At 37.8% G+C, this 18,191-nt stretch overlaps 1 protein-coding gene across 1 annotated transcript in view; it reads left to right on the forward strand.

Annotated features, from left to right (window-relative positions):
* The window catches only part of CNTNAP2 (contactin associated protein 2), a 1,282,126-nt gene that overhangs the window by 544,932 nt on the left and 719,003 nt on the right, over window positions 1-18,191 (forward strand). The window lies entirely within an intron of this gene.

Raw genomic sequence — 18,191 nt, forward strand, 5'->3', positions numbered from 1 at the left:
AAAACTTTGTCCTTATAAAGTTTTATTGCTGCTAGGACATAGTTATGAACATTAGAGCTTGCATATTTAATAATTCAAAGGATGTTGAATTAAGCTTTCTCATTTGGTTAACCCAGCAAGTGGAAGATTGAAAGTGGATACCGATATTAAAAGGTTTTGACCTGCTCTATAAAACTCCCATTAATATTCCATCTGGGAGGAGTCATAAAGTGTTTCCTCAACAACACTACAGCCTTCATTTCTGAGTAATAAATGTCAAGGAATTTCTTGGAACAGAAATTCCAAGTGATAAGGCTTGAAGGCATCTTCATAAACACTCTGGAATAATGGAATGAATGACAGCAATATCTGCCATCTCTAGTATGGAGACTGGACAATGAGCTAGAAAAGGGGGCTGGAATTCTGGCTTTTTAAAGACACCAACAATATTGTTTATATACATATTAAACAAAGATAAGCTAAAATACTTCCCTGTCTGACTCCTTTGAGTGCAGGGATGGGTACATTTAGATCACCATTGTGATGGTCTTTAATTTGGGTGGAGGTGGTACAATGCAAGGCTATTAGCAGTTTTAGGAGCCAATGGTCCATTATAAAAGAGATGTGCATCCCCCAAAATACTCATAGGGAACAGAGTCAAAAGCAACTTTTAAATTTATAAATATGATTTATAAGGCACCTTTGGCAGGATTAGTACATGTTTTTGGCTAAGTGTTATAATATTGCACATTGGACCTCTGGAATAGCCAGGCCTAAAATCCAGCCCATTCTGAGGCCAAAATGTTTTCCATGTGAATCCAATCCAAATGTTTTCTGCATAGAAATCTGACATATACATTGCTAATTGAGGATACCAAGCTAATTGATTGATAATTGGCAGGGTCCCAATTATCACCCTTTTTATAGATTGGAAGAGTGATCACATTTAGCCAGCAATATTCAGGGAGCTATTTATATAGTGAAAAGAGGACCCTGCCTACCAAACTAGGTTAGAATAAACTGGCATAATTAAATCAGGGCCATGTGCCTTACCATGTCTTAGCTGAGAGATTAACTTTTGAATTTATGAAGGCAAAATTTCAGGAGGAAGTCATCTAGTGACAAGGCCTGCGGATTATTGCTTAGAAGAACATTACAAATGGCAGTAAAATATTTAGCCCGGGTTTCTAAGAGAATTGAATGGTTACTGCTGGAATTATTTATACTGGCTGGGGGACAAGAAACTAGGTAGTAAAACAAGCAATTGTCTCTGTCTAACAAAGGTGATGGAGTATTGCCTACCTCTTTAGGACAAAGCTCTGTTTCGCTCAGTAACGTCTTATACCTTTTTTATTGAAAGAAAAGATTAATATGTGGGAATATCATTACATTCCTGTGTGTTCTCATAACCACAAACAGCACATTCTTTGGCTAAAATGCAATCCATATCAAACCATGGTTCAAAATTCTTGTTAAAGCAGTGGAGGGATGAAGGCCTATTCAACTGTAATTATTCTTAGTCAATGATGACAATTTGTGAAAACATAATGATTAATTCATGAGGACTGTGGTAGGACTGCTTCAAAAGGATGACCTGTGAAGAATAAATAAATTGAGCAGACATCTGGGACAGCTTACTTGACTAGGTTGGTGTAGTACATTGTTTTTCAATCTTAGCAATTTTAAGATGTGTGGACTTCATCTCCCAGAATTCCCCAGCCAGCATGGGGAAGGTTGCCAAGGTTAAGAAACTCTGATCTAGTGTACCTATCAGTAGTGAAGAAGACAGTTCCTTGAGGTGGGGACTTTCACATAGATGTATCAGAGGCAAAAAGCCCCATCAGGAGAAGATGGTCACTTTCAAGTCAGAAAGCTACTTGGAAATCTGTACAGCGTGCTATAAATTCACTGGAAGTTAATGTGTAATCTAGCACATAGGCATTGGACATTGGGTATTCCCAGGCTAAATTTCAAGGAAAATAAAAATAATAATATAATAATATAATAATAAAAATAATCTCCACCCTTCTAGATTGGCACCCATCTTTTTGGAGTTCTGTTGAAGGATCCCTGAAATAGGGAGAAGAAAGTGTTAAAGCACTGGAGAAGAGCTACATCACTGGGGTCCATCCTGCCATTAAAATCTCCAGCAAGTATAATTTGGAAATTTGAGACTTGGAAGATTAAATCTAAGGTTTCAGAAAAATCCTAGCCAGAAAATAATGATATGTATAGGGAACTATACAATTATAAAAGATACATTTAGTGAGATAATTTTTATGGGGAAAGCTGTAGCTCTATAGTCAAAACATGTAGTCTGGGTCTGGCTGTGAGGGAATAGGAAACATATCCATCAAGTTGTAGTGGCTTTCTATCCCATGTCTTCTGCAAAAATAAAACTTCAAAATGGCCTATATAGTTTATAAAGGCTGGATTTGAGCATTTTGAATGCCAGTCCACAATATTCCATGAGAAGGGATGAATGCTAGAAACAGTGAGTGATTGTCATTTGGAGGAAACAACCTGCGAGTTAGGAAGAAAAGCATTAACAATCTGCAAGGCTAAGGAGTCAGGAGAAAAACATGGAGAAAGGGAACAAATATACTAGAAAGAAGACATATTCAGGTGTCTTGTAGTGTTGGAGAGCAAGAAGTACTTACTTGGCTTGATAAAAACCTGGCTGAATGTAAGATGACGATTTGGGATCAAGACACACAAACAGATGTAGCCAGGGTCTCACATTTTTGATACAACATTATTGTTCCTCCTCTGTGTGTGGTTCCCAAATATTTCTATACTATTTTGCATGCCCCAAACAGGAGACATTTCATGCCGCACAAATCGATATGCTACCCATCAGACAAGTTACCCAATGGGCAGATATTCCAATCTCATAATAATACCATCCTGTTTATGGTTGGACTCAGAAATCAAATCTGTTTTACCTGTGCTACTTCACCATCCACTATATACTCAGTGGCACATGGAAGTAACAGCACCCATCATTAGACCCTTTACCTGGTTGCAGGACTGGAAAATCATGGCTATACCACTTAGTGATCAATCTGATAATACCTCTAATGCAGTGGCAAGTTATATTCCACTAGAATGGAAGTAATAGCAGAAGCCATCTACTTCTCACTTAATGTTAATTACTGTATGGCTTATTTGTATAGTGTATATTGAACATTTGTATTGTTTTTTGTTGAATGTAAAGATAGTAAAGTAGGAACCTTTTGCCATCAGTGCTGGGTTACGAGTCATAATTATCATTATTTAGGGTTTTGTTCTGTTTTTTAAACTAATGGCTATTCTATTCTTTATGAAGTCATGGGGAAAAGGTTTAGCACTTTTTGGTGGTTTTCTCTAGACCCATCTGATGCTGTAACCCTAAACCTAAAGGTAAAGGTAAAGGTTTCCCTCGACGTAAAGTCCAGTCGTGTCCGACTCTAGGGGGCGGTGCTCATCTCCGTTTCTAAGCCGTTAGAGCCAGCGTTGTCCGTAGACCCGTCCATGGTCATGTGGCCGGCATGATGACACGGAACGCCGTTAACCCTAAACCTACTATGAAGTAAAAATATTGCTAGTTGTTTTTTTCCCCTGAGTGTAAACACATCAGGAGTGTTTAATACTCTGCAGTGCAAAAGAACCCACTCTTTTGTTGGCATTGTGCAGAGATGAATCAAGTTTCATTTGATACTTAAATAACCTGATTTTTTGTTTGTTTCATATTATGTATCTGATCATAATATCCTTGCACTTCATTTCAATGATTAGCAAACGTGCATGGGGAAAGCTATTTAAGAATATTACTTCGTTGTTTTATTCTGCTATGGAAAAGAATTTATCTTTATAGATACAATAATAGTTATTGGCTTTAGCCATTTGTTTATTTATTTATAACCATTTTTTTAAACTTCTATCCTACCTTTCATTCAGGAGCTTAAAGCGGCCTTCATTGTACTGCCCCCCTCCTATTTTTCTCTGCACCAACCCTGTGAGGTAGGTAGGGTTGAAACAGTGTGACCAAGTTGCCCAGTGAGCTTCCATGGCTGAAGATAGACTGGAACTTGGAACTCCCTGCTCCTTCACCATTATACATTGACCTTTGAAAGATTTATGAAAGTTTAGTGTGTGTTTTATTTTTTATTTTCACAGCTAGCATTCATATTATTATATAGTTGGTGAAGCAACAATGGATTCAGGTTCACAATTTCAGTGTTCTGCATTGTAGAATGATTCATGATATTAATTTATAGGCCTGACAAGAATAAATGCTATAAAGAACACAAGGCTCTTTGCATTTGAGAATAATATGTTGGGCTACACATAATTCAGAATCCCACTGGCCTAAAGCTGACATGATAAAAATTGACTGAACTTCTGTCTTTCTATAAGCTAGAAAGCTGTTTTCAGTTCACCTTATTTTTTTGACATTTAAGAGGAATAGTTTACCTTTCTTACCTCTCGCATTTGGTGAATTTACACACTCAGTGAACAAAGATAAGAAATGAGTCCTAAGAAAATTCAACTCGTAAATTAAAACTGGCAAGAGGCAAACTTGTTTGGGAATTTTTCAAGGACTAGTATAAAGAGGGCAAAAGCTGAGATCGAGGGCAATTGGTACTTTGATTTATTTGGATTATCCATATGATCCAGAAAGCATTATCTTCAATCTCAGTTGATATTATTCATTCCCAGTGCCTTCATCACATTGGCAAATCAGGTTGCTTATAGAGCACATGGCCTTGTCACATTCAGTACGTACTTGATTGACTGAGACCATGTTATGAATGAGGAAGCAAGCTAAATAATGGTTAAAACATGTGAAAATGTAGGATTTAGGATTCTGTTTGGTCTGCATTTCAGAGTAAATTAATCTGATAAACATTCACCAAACATATATGCATATTAGAGTTAACTTATTTTTACAGTTTGGTGAATGTAAGATGCAGTTTTTTGAACTTGAAAAATATAGAAAAGGTAGAGTTACCTATTTTGGACTAAAGGACATCTCAAAATTTTTACTTTGAGAAAAGTACTAATTTAGAAAATGCATATTTTTAAAAAAAATATGAAATATTATGACTGAACAAGTGTAAGACTGCAATGAATAGAAAATAATCCATTCACAGTGAATAGCAGTGACATTTATCCGATAAAGGTGTTGGGGAAATACACCTTTTAAAACTAGCAACTCTTTCTTGAAAATATAGTTACTTTCAGCCAGAAAAAGAAGACTGGAGAACCACCATAGAACAGTGTTCCCCACTCCCAACCCTCACAGACAGTCCAATAGAATGCCATGGTCAATAGTACTGAAAGCCACCAACAAATGCAGTAGGACCAGAAAGGTCAAACTCCTTCTGACCTGAGCACATCACAGATCATCCACTAGGATGGCCATTGCAGCTTCTGCACTGTATTCCATATCCAAGTCTGAAGCCTGACTGACAGAGATCCAGATAAGATTGTTGAGAAGTGTCCAACCACTTCTCCACAATCCTCTCCCCAAAAGAGAACAAACAGTCCAGACTTACACTGTAAAGATTAGATAGCTCTGAATAAAGTTGCCATGTGGCTATCTGCAGACGCATTAAAAGTGGAGAACTGAGCACACTTTGCCACTCTTACTGCTGTGATGTAGTCTTGTCTTTGAGCTCTTACTCATGTTCAGTTATAATTGTTCTTTGGTTTACACAAGCCTTGCTTTAGGTGTTTCTTCTGCCACTTTATTCACAGAGCTCCTTAGTAAACCAAGAGGCCTCTTTGGGTCAGCAAACTCCATGAAAATCAGATAGTAATCTGACCCTGAAAAGGGTTAGATAGAAATGTTCCCCACCCTTAGATCACATCTCAACTGTTTTGAAACAAAAACAGATCTAATGTATGGCCTTCTATATGGGTGAGGCCTCTGATTACCTGGGACAAGCCCATGGTTGTCATGGTGTCCATGAACTCATAAGCTATTTCCCTTCTCCCAGGGAAGACGGTATAGTATCCTGTATAGTATCCCAGACATCAATTCCCCTCCTCCTATTCTGCCCTGGGATTGTGCTTGCACAACCCTTAAATCCAGATAGGTACACCTCCATGACAGATACCCCTTACACTTTGCTCATCCAGGTCTCAGTGATACAAGCCAAGTCTGCCCTCTCATCCACAATCAAGTCGTGAATGAGGAAAACTTTATTACAGGCAGATCTGGCATTTAGGAGCACTAGCCAAAGCCCTTTTTAAAGTTTAAAATGGGTGTGTTCTGCCCCATTTTCTGGTGATATCATTATGTCTTTAGATGTGTCCTCTGGGGTTCTTGGAGGCCGAAGGTAAAAAAAGGAGCAAACCGGAAATATTCTTTAATTTACAAGACTGTGAGAAAGAACACAGTATTATTCTTTACTATAGAATTAGTGGTATTCTCCAATTAGTTGTTTGGTAATTTTTCATAGCTGTCAAAAATAATGGAAAAACAGAACTAAAATCACAGCTGTACAATGTGCAAATCTGATAAAACACCAACTGTGGAGATAATGAACATTTCCAGGAAGTAACATTTTAATTTTGAATTGCTCATTATGAACATATCCGCAATAAATGAAGAAAACATGTGAAATAGGTTTAAAATAAAGTCTTCAGCTGCATTACTACCTTGTCTTTAAATTAGAAGTTGCTTGGATGCTTTGACATCTAAAAGCAAACTGTAGAGGAAAGGTTGAAGAAAGGATTAGTCAGTGCTATATACTGTAATTCATTAATCCATGACAAGCTGTGTGATACTGTAATGGTTGCCTACTCCAATATACTCAGTCTCACAAGCCCGAGCTTTAAGATAACTGATTTATTAAAGGAATAGTGTGCAGATACAGACAAAGCTGAGAATAAACCAAAAGCACGCGAAATACAAATCAAATACTGTTGCTTCAGGCCAACTCCGCCCCGTGCCTCCACGTAGCGACCACCCCATCCCAGATGTCATCCATCGTCATACACCGGCCTGGGAAAGTAACCTTGAATAGAGTCACCAACCCAAACATGCATTCCAGAGATGACAGCCTCGCAGGGCTGGAAATTTCCAACAGGGAAACACGGATTAGAAGAGTGACATGTGAAACGTTACGATGTATACAGGACATTACTGCTGCAGGAGAGAGAACTCCAGTTACTCTGATAATGCAGATATCTAGAGGAATTGTTCAAGGAGAGTTTATATTTTCCAGCTGTTTTTTTCTTTCTCTAGAGAACAGAAAGGTCTGACTCTATGATTTCCAAGGAAGTGAATGACTCTTAGCAATATCAGTACTTCTCCTTACTCTGCAAATGCTCAACAAACTACTTCAAAATAGTGTAATGCCAACTGTGATAATGTATGTTTTGTGTTTTTGACATAGCGCAGTAAATATATATTTTGTTATTGTCAATTCATATGTTAAAGAAAATAACATGCTTAATATACTTTTGACAGATTTGATTAGCTGTGTGGCACTAAACACATACAGTACACAGTGGGCAATGTTCTTCAAGGTGTTTGATATCCCTCAGCATTTAGACAAACAAATGCTCCTATTATATCCAAATAAAGTTCTGGAGACCTGGTTTGTTTTACAAAATCAAATGTAAATCAAGTTTTATATTTTAGCATTGCTTCCCCAGTTTTTTTTCTTTTTTTTTTCAATTCTCCCAAATGTGTCCAAAATATTTTAAAAGCCATTCAATGAATGTATTGTTTGCTTGTTTATTCTGGGATGTATATTCTATCTTTGCATACCCAAACTCAGTGAAATGTGATAAGCAAATGCTGTTGGGGTGAGGAAGAGAGACAAATTAGGCTTGCCTATCCTGAAGCCACATCTAGGCAACTCTGTCTTTGCCCTGAATCTCTTTGTAGTCCTCCATATTGTTCAGGGCTACTTTCAGATAATATTTAGAATAATCAGAGGAAGCACAGATGAGTGACAATGCAGGGACAAGAGAACAAGAAGTCCTGAACAGGTCTGACAGCAGGGTTTCAAGAAGCATTCATCTTGTGGGTCCTAAACCCAGTACTGTAGCTTTGACCATCTCTTCCACTAAGTAATACTTGTAGCAAGCTACATTGACAAAATCAAAATTAACAGCAGAATGCAATCTATGTATATAAATACTTTCTCAGAGATTTACTTCTAGACAAATGTATGTGAGAATTCATTTGTAATTGCAAAACAATATTTTAATGGCACAATGACCCACAAGGAAGGAGCTAATTTGCCTGTTTTCCTTAAATGGAACTCGTGGAGTTCAAACATTGCTACAGTTTTAAATTGTGCAACAGAGTCCAGATGTTTTTGTTTTTTGATTTAAATAGAAGTCCTAGGGCTGGACGAGAACTCACAGTCTCCAGGCTTCTAGAACCACTATACCAAAGTGGCTCTCTTGTTCTACTTGCTCATTTTCAAACTTTTGATTTGTTTTGTTTGTTTGTTTGTTTTGTATGGGATTTGGTTCAGCTTTTTATAACCCCAAGCTGCTGGTCTATCATAACAGCATGAAGGCATGAATGAGGTCTCTGCACCTGGCCAGACTTTTGCAAAAATAGGTCAGCATAATGCAGAAGACCAGGCCCAAATTGAGGTATTTGCCTGTACATTGAAAAGCAAATGAAATCTCTGGGCTTCTCTGGGGATTATTATGGACACAAATGTTAAATAGCTAACAGCCAACTAATCCAGATTAGTTGAAATTAGGTCAATAATCCACAGAAATCCATGGGCTACACATAAATCTAGAAACACAATGACTTTATTTGCAGGTGAGAAAATAGCAAAGTGCACAAGGGCAATGATTTCTGACTTATATTCCTAACTTATGCTGTAATAAAAATGTATGTTATATATATTTTTACCTCTGTCAGTAAGCTTTGGGGGTGCTACACTGTATAATGTTTTATCAAATAAGGTAGGTTTCAATTTGACTTTTTTTCCACATTTGTGAGCCTGCCAAAGAATGTCCACCCATCTGCCATGGGATCTACGTCTGTTGTACAGAATATGGCACTATGAAGTTCTTGTGAAAATGACCCAAAATCTCTTAGACTTTTTAAAATGTATTTTTTTTCCTTTTTTAAACCTCATTTAAACCATTTTCAAATCTGTTCACTGAATATTATCCATTGCTTTGTGTAACTGCCATTCCTCTCCTCACCCCGTGCCATAAGAATAAGAATCACAGGTATCTAGAGGTTGTAAAATAGAGACTAAGAAGATAATGTTGTTGGCACCACTGTCAGTTATTCCACTAACAAAATTAAAGGAAACAAATCCCACGTCATACCATAGGAAAAGAGAAATATGTTATTCTATACTACTGCTAATGGTGAGTTTTTTTTCCTAAGAAACGGTTCAAGAATTTCATCTCTTCTCTGCCCCAAATAGGATGGAGAATTTCAAGAGATCTCTACATACCTCTAGAATTTCTGGAACACCACACTGACCTGCTGTTCAGTGTTTCACAGACACAAGTAGGGATCTTCTCATACTAATTCTCATAGTCAAATCTAGCTGAAACTGGCACACCTGGAAAATTTTGCCAGGCCCATAGTTTTAAGTTCATTTGATCTAATGCACACAGATAGCTTTGAAAACCTAGTTAACTTTCATTTTCCAACTCTGATGGAAATTTTGGAACGCAATTTTTGGCTGAAAAAGTTATATATGAAAGAAATCTATTTCCCTGGAGTTTATGCACAATACATGCAAAACTGCAATGGTCTGGAGCTAGGGTGAATTTGGATTTAGGCTGAGATCATTATCACAGATGCCAAGGTTTCCCAACTGGCTGCCATTTTTAGTACCTTTCTTGTCCCAAAACACAAGCATGCAGATGTACGAAATGGGTGATTGGCTTTTGTGCATACATTAAATATTTTTTTAAGGCTTAAGTTGTCTGATTGCCAGCGATTTGGCTGAAGATTTCAAAGAACAGCTCTCCTCCTTCCTCTTTCCCCTATAGCCAGATTGCTGGCCAGATTGTAGCTGCACTGATGTGATTGGAAGAGAGAACATTTTTTTTGTTTTGTTTTGTTTTCTATAAACTTGTGGTTTGTTTCCTGGGATGGCTAGTTTTTGTTTTTAACAAGGGGCCAGGACCAGGCCACAGACCACCACATTTGTGTTTGTCTTTTTGTATATTTAATCCAATTTATCAGCTGTTTTATGCACATTTAAAAAAAACTAGAGGGTGTTGTCTTTCTATTGTTGTACTTTTCCACTTCTACTGGCAAAAACCATGCCAGTTTGTTGAAAATCAAAGTTTAATGGTGGGAGCCCACCCTGCTCCCACTGGCCACCTGAAGCTACTGCTGGCATGCACTCTAATCCCTGGCTATAGATTTTGGGAACTATTCATTTTATGGCATTGGGAAAGTCAGGGCTCTCCAACAGTCATCTCTCCCACCTCCCATAACAGCCCATGGTGGTAGGAGAAGCAGGGAGAGAAGGATGGGGATTACGTCTTTTGGGTGCCAGTTCTCTGATCACCCAAAGACTTGTTTCCTCCCACAGAAGACAGAAGGGGGGAAGGATCTTCTGCTGTCAATTCTCCAGTCTCCATGGGACTGGAAAACTGGCAGCAGCAGCGGAAGCAGGACAGGGAGAGAAGGAAAGGAAGTGGATTAAACTCACAGGTTTATTCACGAGGGATTATATGTGGAGCCAATAACAAATTTACAGGATTATCACATTTATAAACCATGTTACATTTGTAGCAGTTCACATGAAACTGCTGGAAACTCTTGAGAAAGTGCTTGAAATTTTCATGCAAACTCCTACTTGGAGACTAGTGCCACCAGATGGTGGCTAAAGATACTGTTCTAACCTGTGATTTGGGTAGCAATAAAGAGCAGAGCTACTAAGCAGAGGCTCTATATGAATTCTGTTTTGTCTCAGTCACAATGGGAGCACCATATTCTCCCAAGCTGCATGTGTTAGGATTGATGTAATCTGCTTCAGAGACTGGGACTGAACAGGAAGCAAATAAAATTTTAAAAGTAAATTCAATCTAGCCTTATATGAAACCAGTCTTCCCAGAACTCATTCAGATGACTAATATCTTGTCACTGAGGTTATTTTTGCCACTAAAAGTAGAGTTCATTTATTCATAAGACATTGTTCTTTTTCCCTCTGGCAAGGAAACTTGAGGGGAATGGATTCTTATGTTGACCATTGTTAAAGCTGTTTGAAATGGGCTTTGGAGTGGAATGATTTAGAACAATGGGAAGGTGCTACAGGAGAAAAAAAACACCATTGCATCTAATATAAATAAACATTAGCATTATCTAAAATAAGTAACTGTATCAGTATATGTTTCTATTTTCACAGCTGACAGTATAATGGAGAAGATGAATGATTCTCTTTAGAATCTGACTACTACCCTAACCACACCAAAATTTATAGCAACAACCTGAGACAAAAATATTTAGCATCGCTAATGCATTGTATTAGGTAGATTCAGCAGTTCTGCCAGGATTAGTCAACTCTTAAAGTGTGGGTTTATCAAAAAAATCTTTCAGAAGTATAATTTAACAAAGAAAGCCATACCTTTTTTTTTAGTATCACAAAACTGGCAAACATTTATTGATATGCACAATTATTCCCTGTTACTAGGCATGCTTTCTATATAAATTGACTTAAGGGTCCTTATAATGTTTAATTTTTCAAGTTGAATTACACTAGATATGAATGGATTCCTGATTTAGAGACTTTGCTAATCCTATAAATCTTTCTTGATTTTTCTCAAACTGCTTCCACTTTTCTCCTGTGCATGAATCTTCAAACTGGCCTTAATATTTTGTTTCACTGTTTTATTTCAAACAAAATATAAAAACTGATATGCCATCTCCCTCCCCCAAATCCATGCATTGAACTTTGGACTACTGGAAATTTTTGACCTCATACAGAGATAGTTAGTTCATCCCTGCATCACACCATCTACTTTATGTCAAGGGTGCACACCATGTCTGGATCACATTTGATTCTTAGGCATTTTGTCAAGTGTTATTTGTGAGAGCAGCAAGAAAAAGAAGATATACTGTAGTCAAGTGGTATAGTCAATGCTTGCTATGTACAAATATATTTATATGCATGTACACATAACTTTCACATCTTTAGAATACATTTTTCTACTCAAATTAACCCTTAAAATCAATTTGTTCCATCCCCCAATCCACATTTAAAGTGAAGAGAGCTAGTTTTGTCTAGTGGTTAAGGTGCTGGGCTATAAACCAGGAGACTGAGAGTTCTAGTCCCGCCTCAGGCATGAAAGCTGGCTGGGTGACCTTGGGCCAGTCACACTCTCTCAGCCCAACTCACCTCACAGGGTTGTTGTTGTGGGGAAAAGAGGAGGAGGAAGGAGGATTCGGTATGTTCGCCACCTTGAGTTACTTATAAAAATAATAAAGGCAGGATAGAAAATAATAATAATAATAATAATAATAATAATAATAATAATAATAATAATAATTTGTTCTGACCGCCATGCATCACATTAATTTTGCTAGCACAATCATTGCCCGTTGACTTTAGGACCCACAGGCTATGTTGGTGAATGTCTTAGAATCTACAGTTGTGAAGATGAAAGTCAGCAATCAGGAGGGGGGGCGGGACTAGAGTTTTTGTAGAAACAAGTAGCACCAATGGTGGGGGTGGAGATGGGGAAAAAGGAAAGGCAGGAACTTTTTCAGGGATTCCAAGGTTTGTGTTCAAGACTTTGCAGGGCATGTGTATACTACTGCAACAGTCTGTGCATTTCTGTTTTATGGAGTCTTGGGACCTTCCTTCCTTGCTGAGAGCGGCTCTTCAAATTGAGCATATATTTGCAGCAGAATTATTTCATTCTAAACGAGATGCTGGATTTCTAGTGTGGGAAAGAAATTAATTCTGGTCCAGAAGCAATTCTCTGTGTGGCCTAGGAAAAGCAGTGTCTTAAGTCTTTGATCAAAAGTGAATGTAAGCACAAGCAGCCCCTTTGAAGCAGGATAATGTCAGACAGGATTCAGTGGACCAGCTCTTGTCAAGGGCTCTAAGAAGTTTACTTTTAAGGAATGACAAGACAGAGCTGGTAGGAGCTATGGGTACACTGGCCCCTGGCAAAATAGCTTTCCATCCCAGAGATGTTGTCAGAAAAACTATATAGGACCATCAAACCATCCAAAGCAGAGCTAACTGATGTCACCTGTTAATATTCAACAGCTAACCAATACGTATATTCAGTACAACACACTGGATAACTTGCATTCTCATGCTAGACTATTCTTTCCACAGTTTCTACTGGCTTTCAAAGGTGCTGCTGCTGCTGCTAAGGATTAATTTTATTTCTAATGTTTTATTCATAATCACTGGTCAATACCTTTGCTGTGTGTGTTAAAATCCAAGCTTTCTTCACCTATGTCACCGCATGCTCTCATTTTACCTTCTCAGCACTTTTCAGGTAGTAAGTGTGCACTCTTCTAGAGATGCATTCAAGGGGATCCATGTAAATATAATTTTTGTAATCGTACTTCTTGCTATTTTTACCTTCCATGAAATTTAGATAGATTGATTCATTAAAACTCTGCAAGGAGGGAATGAGACCATTATAATAATTTGACTTTGTTGGATCAGCTACCTTAGGACTCACATTTTAAAAATAGCAAAAGACCCTGTGTTAGAAGCAATGGAAGATTACCAGGCAATCTTAGTAGCAGCTAAATCAGAAATTTGTCCCAGTTTCAAACTGCCATGACGATTTATCTTTAAAGTTTGAAGGAATAGAGGAATGTTATCCAGCCAGCTTGGATAAATAAAACACCATGTAGTCTGATGATAAAATCCCAGCACAAAGCAGACTAAGCAGAGTTGGGGGGCAGGGGGACATCTGTGGGGAGATATATTTGCAGCCTAAGTTATCAAAGTCCAGCCTGAGTTAGCAATTGTATCTAAACTTAAAAAAAAAAAAGGATATGGAGAGAATGGGAGGGAGAGAGAGAGCAAATTGCCTGTGCTACATAAAATGTTGCTGTGAAAGCAGAGGCTAAAAGTAGCAAATTGCACCCAGTGAATGATGTGAAACTGCCAGGCCTTCTACATGCTATTATGCAGGGCTTTACCAAGTAATTTTAAAGCATGCCCATCGCTTTCTGGTCACTGCATGAGGTAGTATTCGTGGCTGTGTAAACTAGCTGAAGAAAGCAGTGGAAATGGTGGACTGGGATGTCCAGTTCTTGTTTTATCTCAGATTGGACTAGATGGAGGTAAGCAATGAGTTATAAAAGTCCGCCGTATATACTTTCACATGCTAGCAATATAATGCTTAGGCTCTTCCAGTGCAGATTACAGCTCTACATGGCAAGAGAAAAGCAAGACCTTCAAGCTGGCTTTAGAAAAGACTGAGGAATGATTGCTGATGTATGCTGGATAATTGAGAAAGCCAAAGAATACCAAAAAGAAGTCAGTATGTGCTTTGTTGATCATAGAAAGGCTCTTGGTTGTGTCGATTACATCAAGCTTGGAATGTACTTAGAAAAATGGGAGTCCCAGAATATCTCATTATCCTCGTGCAAAACGTATATTCCAAATTCTTTTTTTTTTTGTTACCCACTTTCTTTCTGTCATTGCATAGCTCTGCCTTCCCTAAGTTCAGACTGGTTCTTCTTTTGTCTCCTTATTGGACTTGGTTCAGTTCTCTGTAGGAGAAACCTGCCCAAGGTCACCTCCGTAGATAAGCTCCAACCCAAAGGCTTATGTGCTTTGATAACAATCCATATGGCTCTTTAATATTTCTGCTCCATATTCATTTGATTTGGTTTAATTTGAAGCTCTTCACTGGCTATAGACCAGGCCCATAATCTCCTGCCTCTTTTGCATTCTTTCTGCCTTCTCTTTTATCTTTCCACACTTAAGGCGAATGCTCCGTTATTTAAAGCCTCTAAACAGAACGTGGATAAAAAAACACAGTCAGGTGAAATTGGCTGTCATTTTAAAAGAAGCAATACACAGAGAAATTGTTTCTAGTGCCCTTGATACATTTCTCCTTTCTGTTAGCACGTGTGCGTGTTTGGGAGAAAGAGGATTAGGCTGTGGATAAGAGCTTGCACAGTTCCCCTTGGAAGCCACCAGCAGCTCAATCACTGTGGGCAACAGACCATGTGATCTCGAGTGTCTTTTGCCTGGCTTCCTGCTTGATGCTTGTGATCAAACACAGCATTTCATTTCCAAGATCACAGACGACAGAATGAAAGCAGAATGCATGCCCACAAATGTTAAGAATCGAGGAAAAAAAGAGAGAATTGGAGCCTGTCCCCATTTGTCAGCAAGGACACGATTCTGCAGCAGGTTGATTTTTCACCCTGCCATCTGGGAAGGAAATGGTCTTTCATGATATTTTCTCATAAATTCCGGTTGTCTTTTATGCAGGGTTTCATAGATACAGTGTGTGTGCATGTGTGCATATGTATGTGTGTGTGTGTATGTGTGTGTGTATGTATGTACGTACACACACACACACACACACACATATATATATATATGGTTAAATATGCTTTATAATTGTTGAACTCTGCATGTTTTGCCTGGTTCAAGCTACATAATTACGATCTATAAATACAAGTTAACAGTTTTACAAAAAATGGGTTAGATATTAATATTTTGTCTCATTTTAACTTTGGCTTTGGAACATTTTAGCGACATTTTAAAATTGGCATGGAAGCCATGCTGGGTGACCTTGGGCCAGTCCCTCTCTCTCAGCCCAACTCACCTGACATGGTTGTTGTTGTGGGGAAAATAGGAGGAGGAAGGAGCATTTGGTATGTTTGCTGCCTTGAGTTACTTATAAAAATAATAAAGGCAGGATAATAAATATATGTTTGAAAAAAAATAGGCAAGTTAAATAAATAATGTGACAGTACTGAGTCAAGTATTCTTACAATAAATGTAAGTTGATTCATCCTGATACCTATAGAGAAAAGTACTTGTAACAGAGGATATTTTTCAGCTGATAATTTTATTCAAACTCATTCAATTCATATCTCCAAACATATAAATGTATCAGAGTATACTTGCTTATTACTATTAGAATTTTACAACTAAAATCTACACCAAAATACATTTACTAAAGAGAAGTATACCCCAAATACATATATTATAGGAAAACTGAGCATGTGCCATGGAGCATGGAAGTGGGAAGGAGAGCTGGATTTGGGATTAGGGAACAGTCAATTTTGGTTTAAGACTAAAAAGAGGGAGGATGCCTGAATATTAAGATAGTAGAGAGCAAGGACTAGGAAGGAAAATTAGATGGGGCAGGAAGAAAAAAGAGGGCTGGATCTTGAGGTCATGAAGGTTAGGGAATGTGGGGCAGAAGGTAGCAAGATGAGTCAGAGGCAGCTTCAACCTGTTTTAAAATGTATGAGCAATCCTAGACATTTTACCTCCTTTAAGATTCCAGGTGTGGCACAATGTTCAGAGCCTAAAATCAGAAATGCCACAATATTTCCTACCACTAATGTTATGAATAGAACTTGGATATTAAAGGTTTCATAGTTTTTACTGTAAGAATCTTAATGTATAATTCCCTCAGAGTTTTGTATGTGACTGCAGTAGACAAAGGGGGAATAAAATCTTCATGTTGCAGTTTTTCATTTGAATCAATGGATCTAAAATTATATTAGGGATAATTGACGATGGGATCTAAAAGAGGAATTTTACTGTACCTTTGATTATGAAATTGGATTATGTTTTTAAAAAAGTAGAATCTTGTTCAAAATTGTTAAGATAGCATACTGGAATGCAATTCAAAGTGACTCTTCTAAGGGGCAGCTCCAGTGATTTTTTTTAAAAACATTAATTTTATTAAAGATTACAATTTACCACAATAAAAATTAATACAAACTAAAAAAGAATGAAAAGAAAAAAATAGAAGGTGCAGAAAAGAAAAATAGAGAAAAAGAAAAATAGAAAATAAAAAAATAATATAATAAATATACAGTATACACACACACACACATACATACACACACACACACATATGTACAGTGTGTGTATATATGTATACAAACACACACACACATATACATATATATATATATATATATATATATATATATACACACACACACACACACACACACATACACACATACTATGGTAGGGGCCCTTTGGGCTGTGACTCCTAAGCTGGGAGAGTGGTTCCAACAGATCCCAGGAGGAACCTCAGAGCTCTCTGTCCAGAAGAGTGCAGAGCTAGGAACAGCCAAGATACTGCGCAGAACCCTCAAACTCCCAGGCCTCTGGGAGACACATGCCACCCATAGGGGTGAGAAGGGATTTATTTATTTATTTATTTATTTATTTATTTATTGTGTGTGTGTATGTGTGTGTATAATACACACACACACACACACACACACTGTGTGTGTCTGTATATACATGCATGCATACATATATACACACACACACAGTGCGTGTGTGTGTGTGTGTGTGTATTCCTAAAGTGGCAGATCCATACTACGGCAGGGAAATCGTCATAAAGTACAGCTGATAAATTTTCCATTGTGATATGTGTGAAGCAGCTATGACTATGACAGATGCATGTTTTTAAAATGATCGTTTTTCTGGGAAAGTTACTTTAAAGACCCTACTTAACTATGCTATAGGAATTTTGAAGGAATAGTAAATGCATTCCAGTAAAATCAAATGTTTATTTACTTATTAAGTTTATATACCATATCTTCCCATAATATTACCAAAGCTGAATAATCTGCTGAACTATAGTTCCTTGCAGACTGTCAGCCCTCCCAGATAGATCAGACAGGAAACACAACCAGATGACCTATTCTACTTTATTGTAAGGCTACATTTACAGAATCTTGCAAGTCTGAAAGTACAGATCTCCCACTGTCCCTATTTACTGCCCGAGAAATTAGGGTGGGTCTTTCCTAAGTTTCTTTCTGTGGTCATCACTCTATTGCAGGCTCCTTTCTCTTTTATCTGATCATTCCCTCGGGGGCATCTCTTCCCCACCCCCCACGTCCTCCAAGGTCACCCTCACATTCCATCACACAGACTTTGTCAAAATGGTCAATAGCAAAGGATATTGGAAGTTATCGTTTAGCAACATCCAGAGAACGCAATTGTTCCATCCCTGTTTTAGAGTCGTGGTTCATGTAATTGCATCTGTCAGTCAAGATGCAAACCTAACCCAGGTTC

The sequence above is a fragment of the Candoia aspera genome, chromosome 4 (genome assembly GCF_035149785.1).
Source record: "Candoia aspera isolate rCanAsp1 chromosome 4, rCanAsp1.hap2, whole genome shotgun sequence".
Classification (NCBI taxonomy): domain Eukaryota; kingdom Metazoa; phylum Chordata; class Lepidosauria; order Squamata; family Boidae; genus Candoia; species Candoia aspera.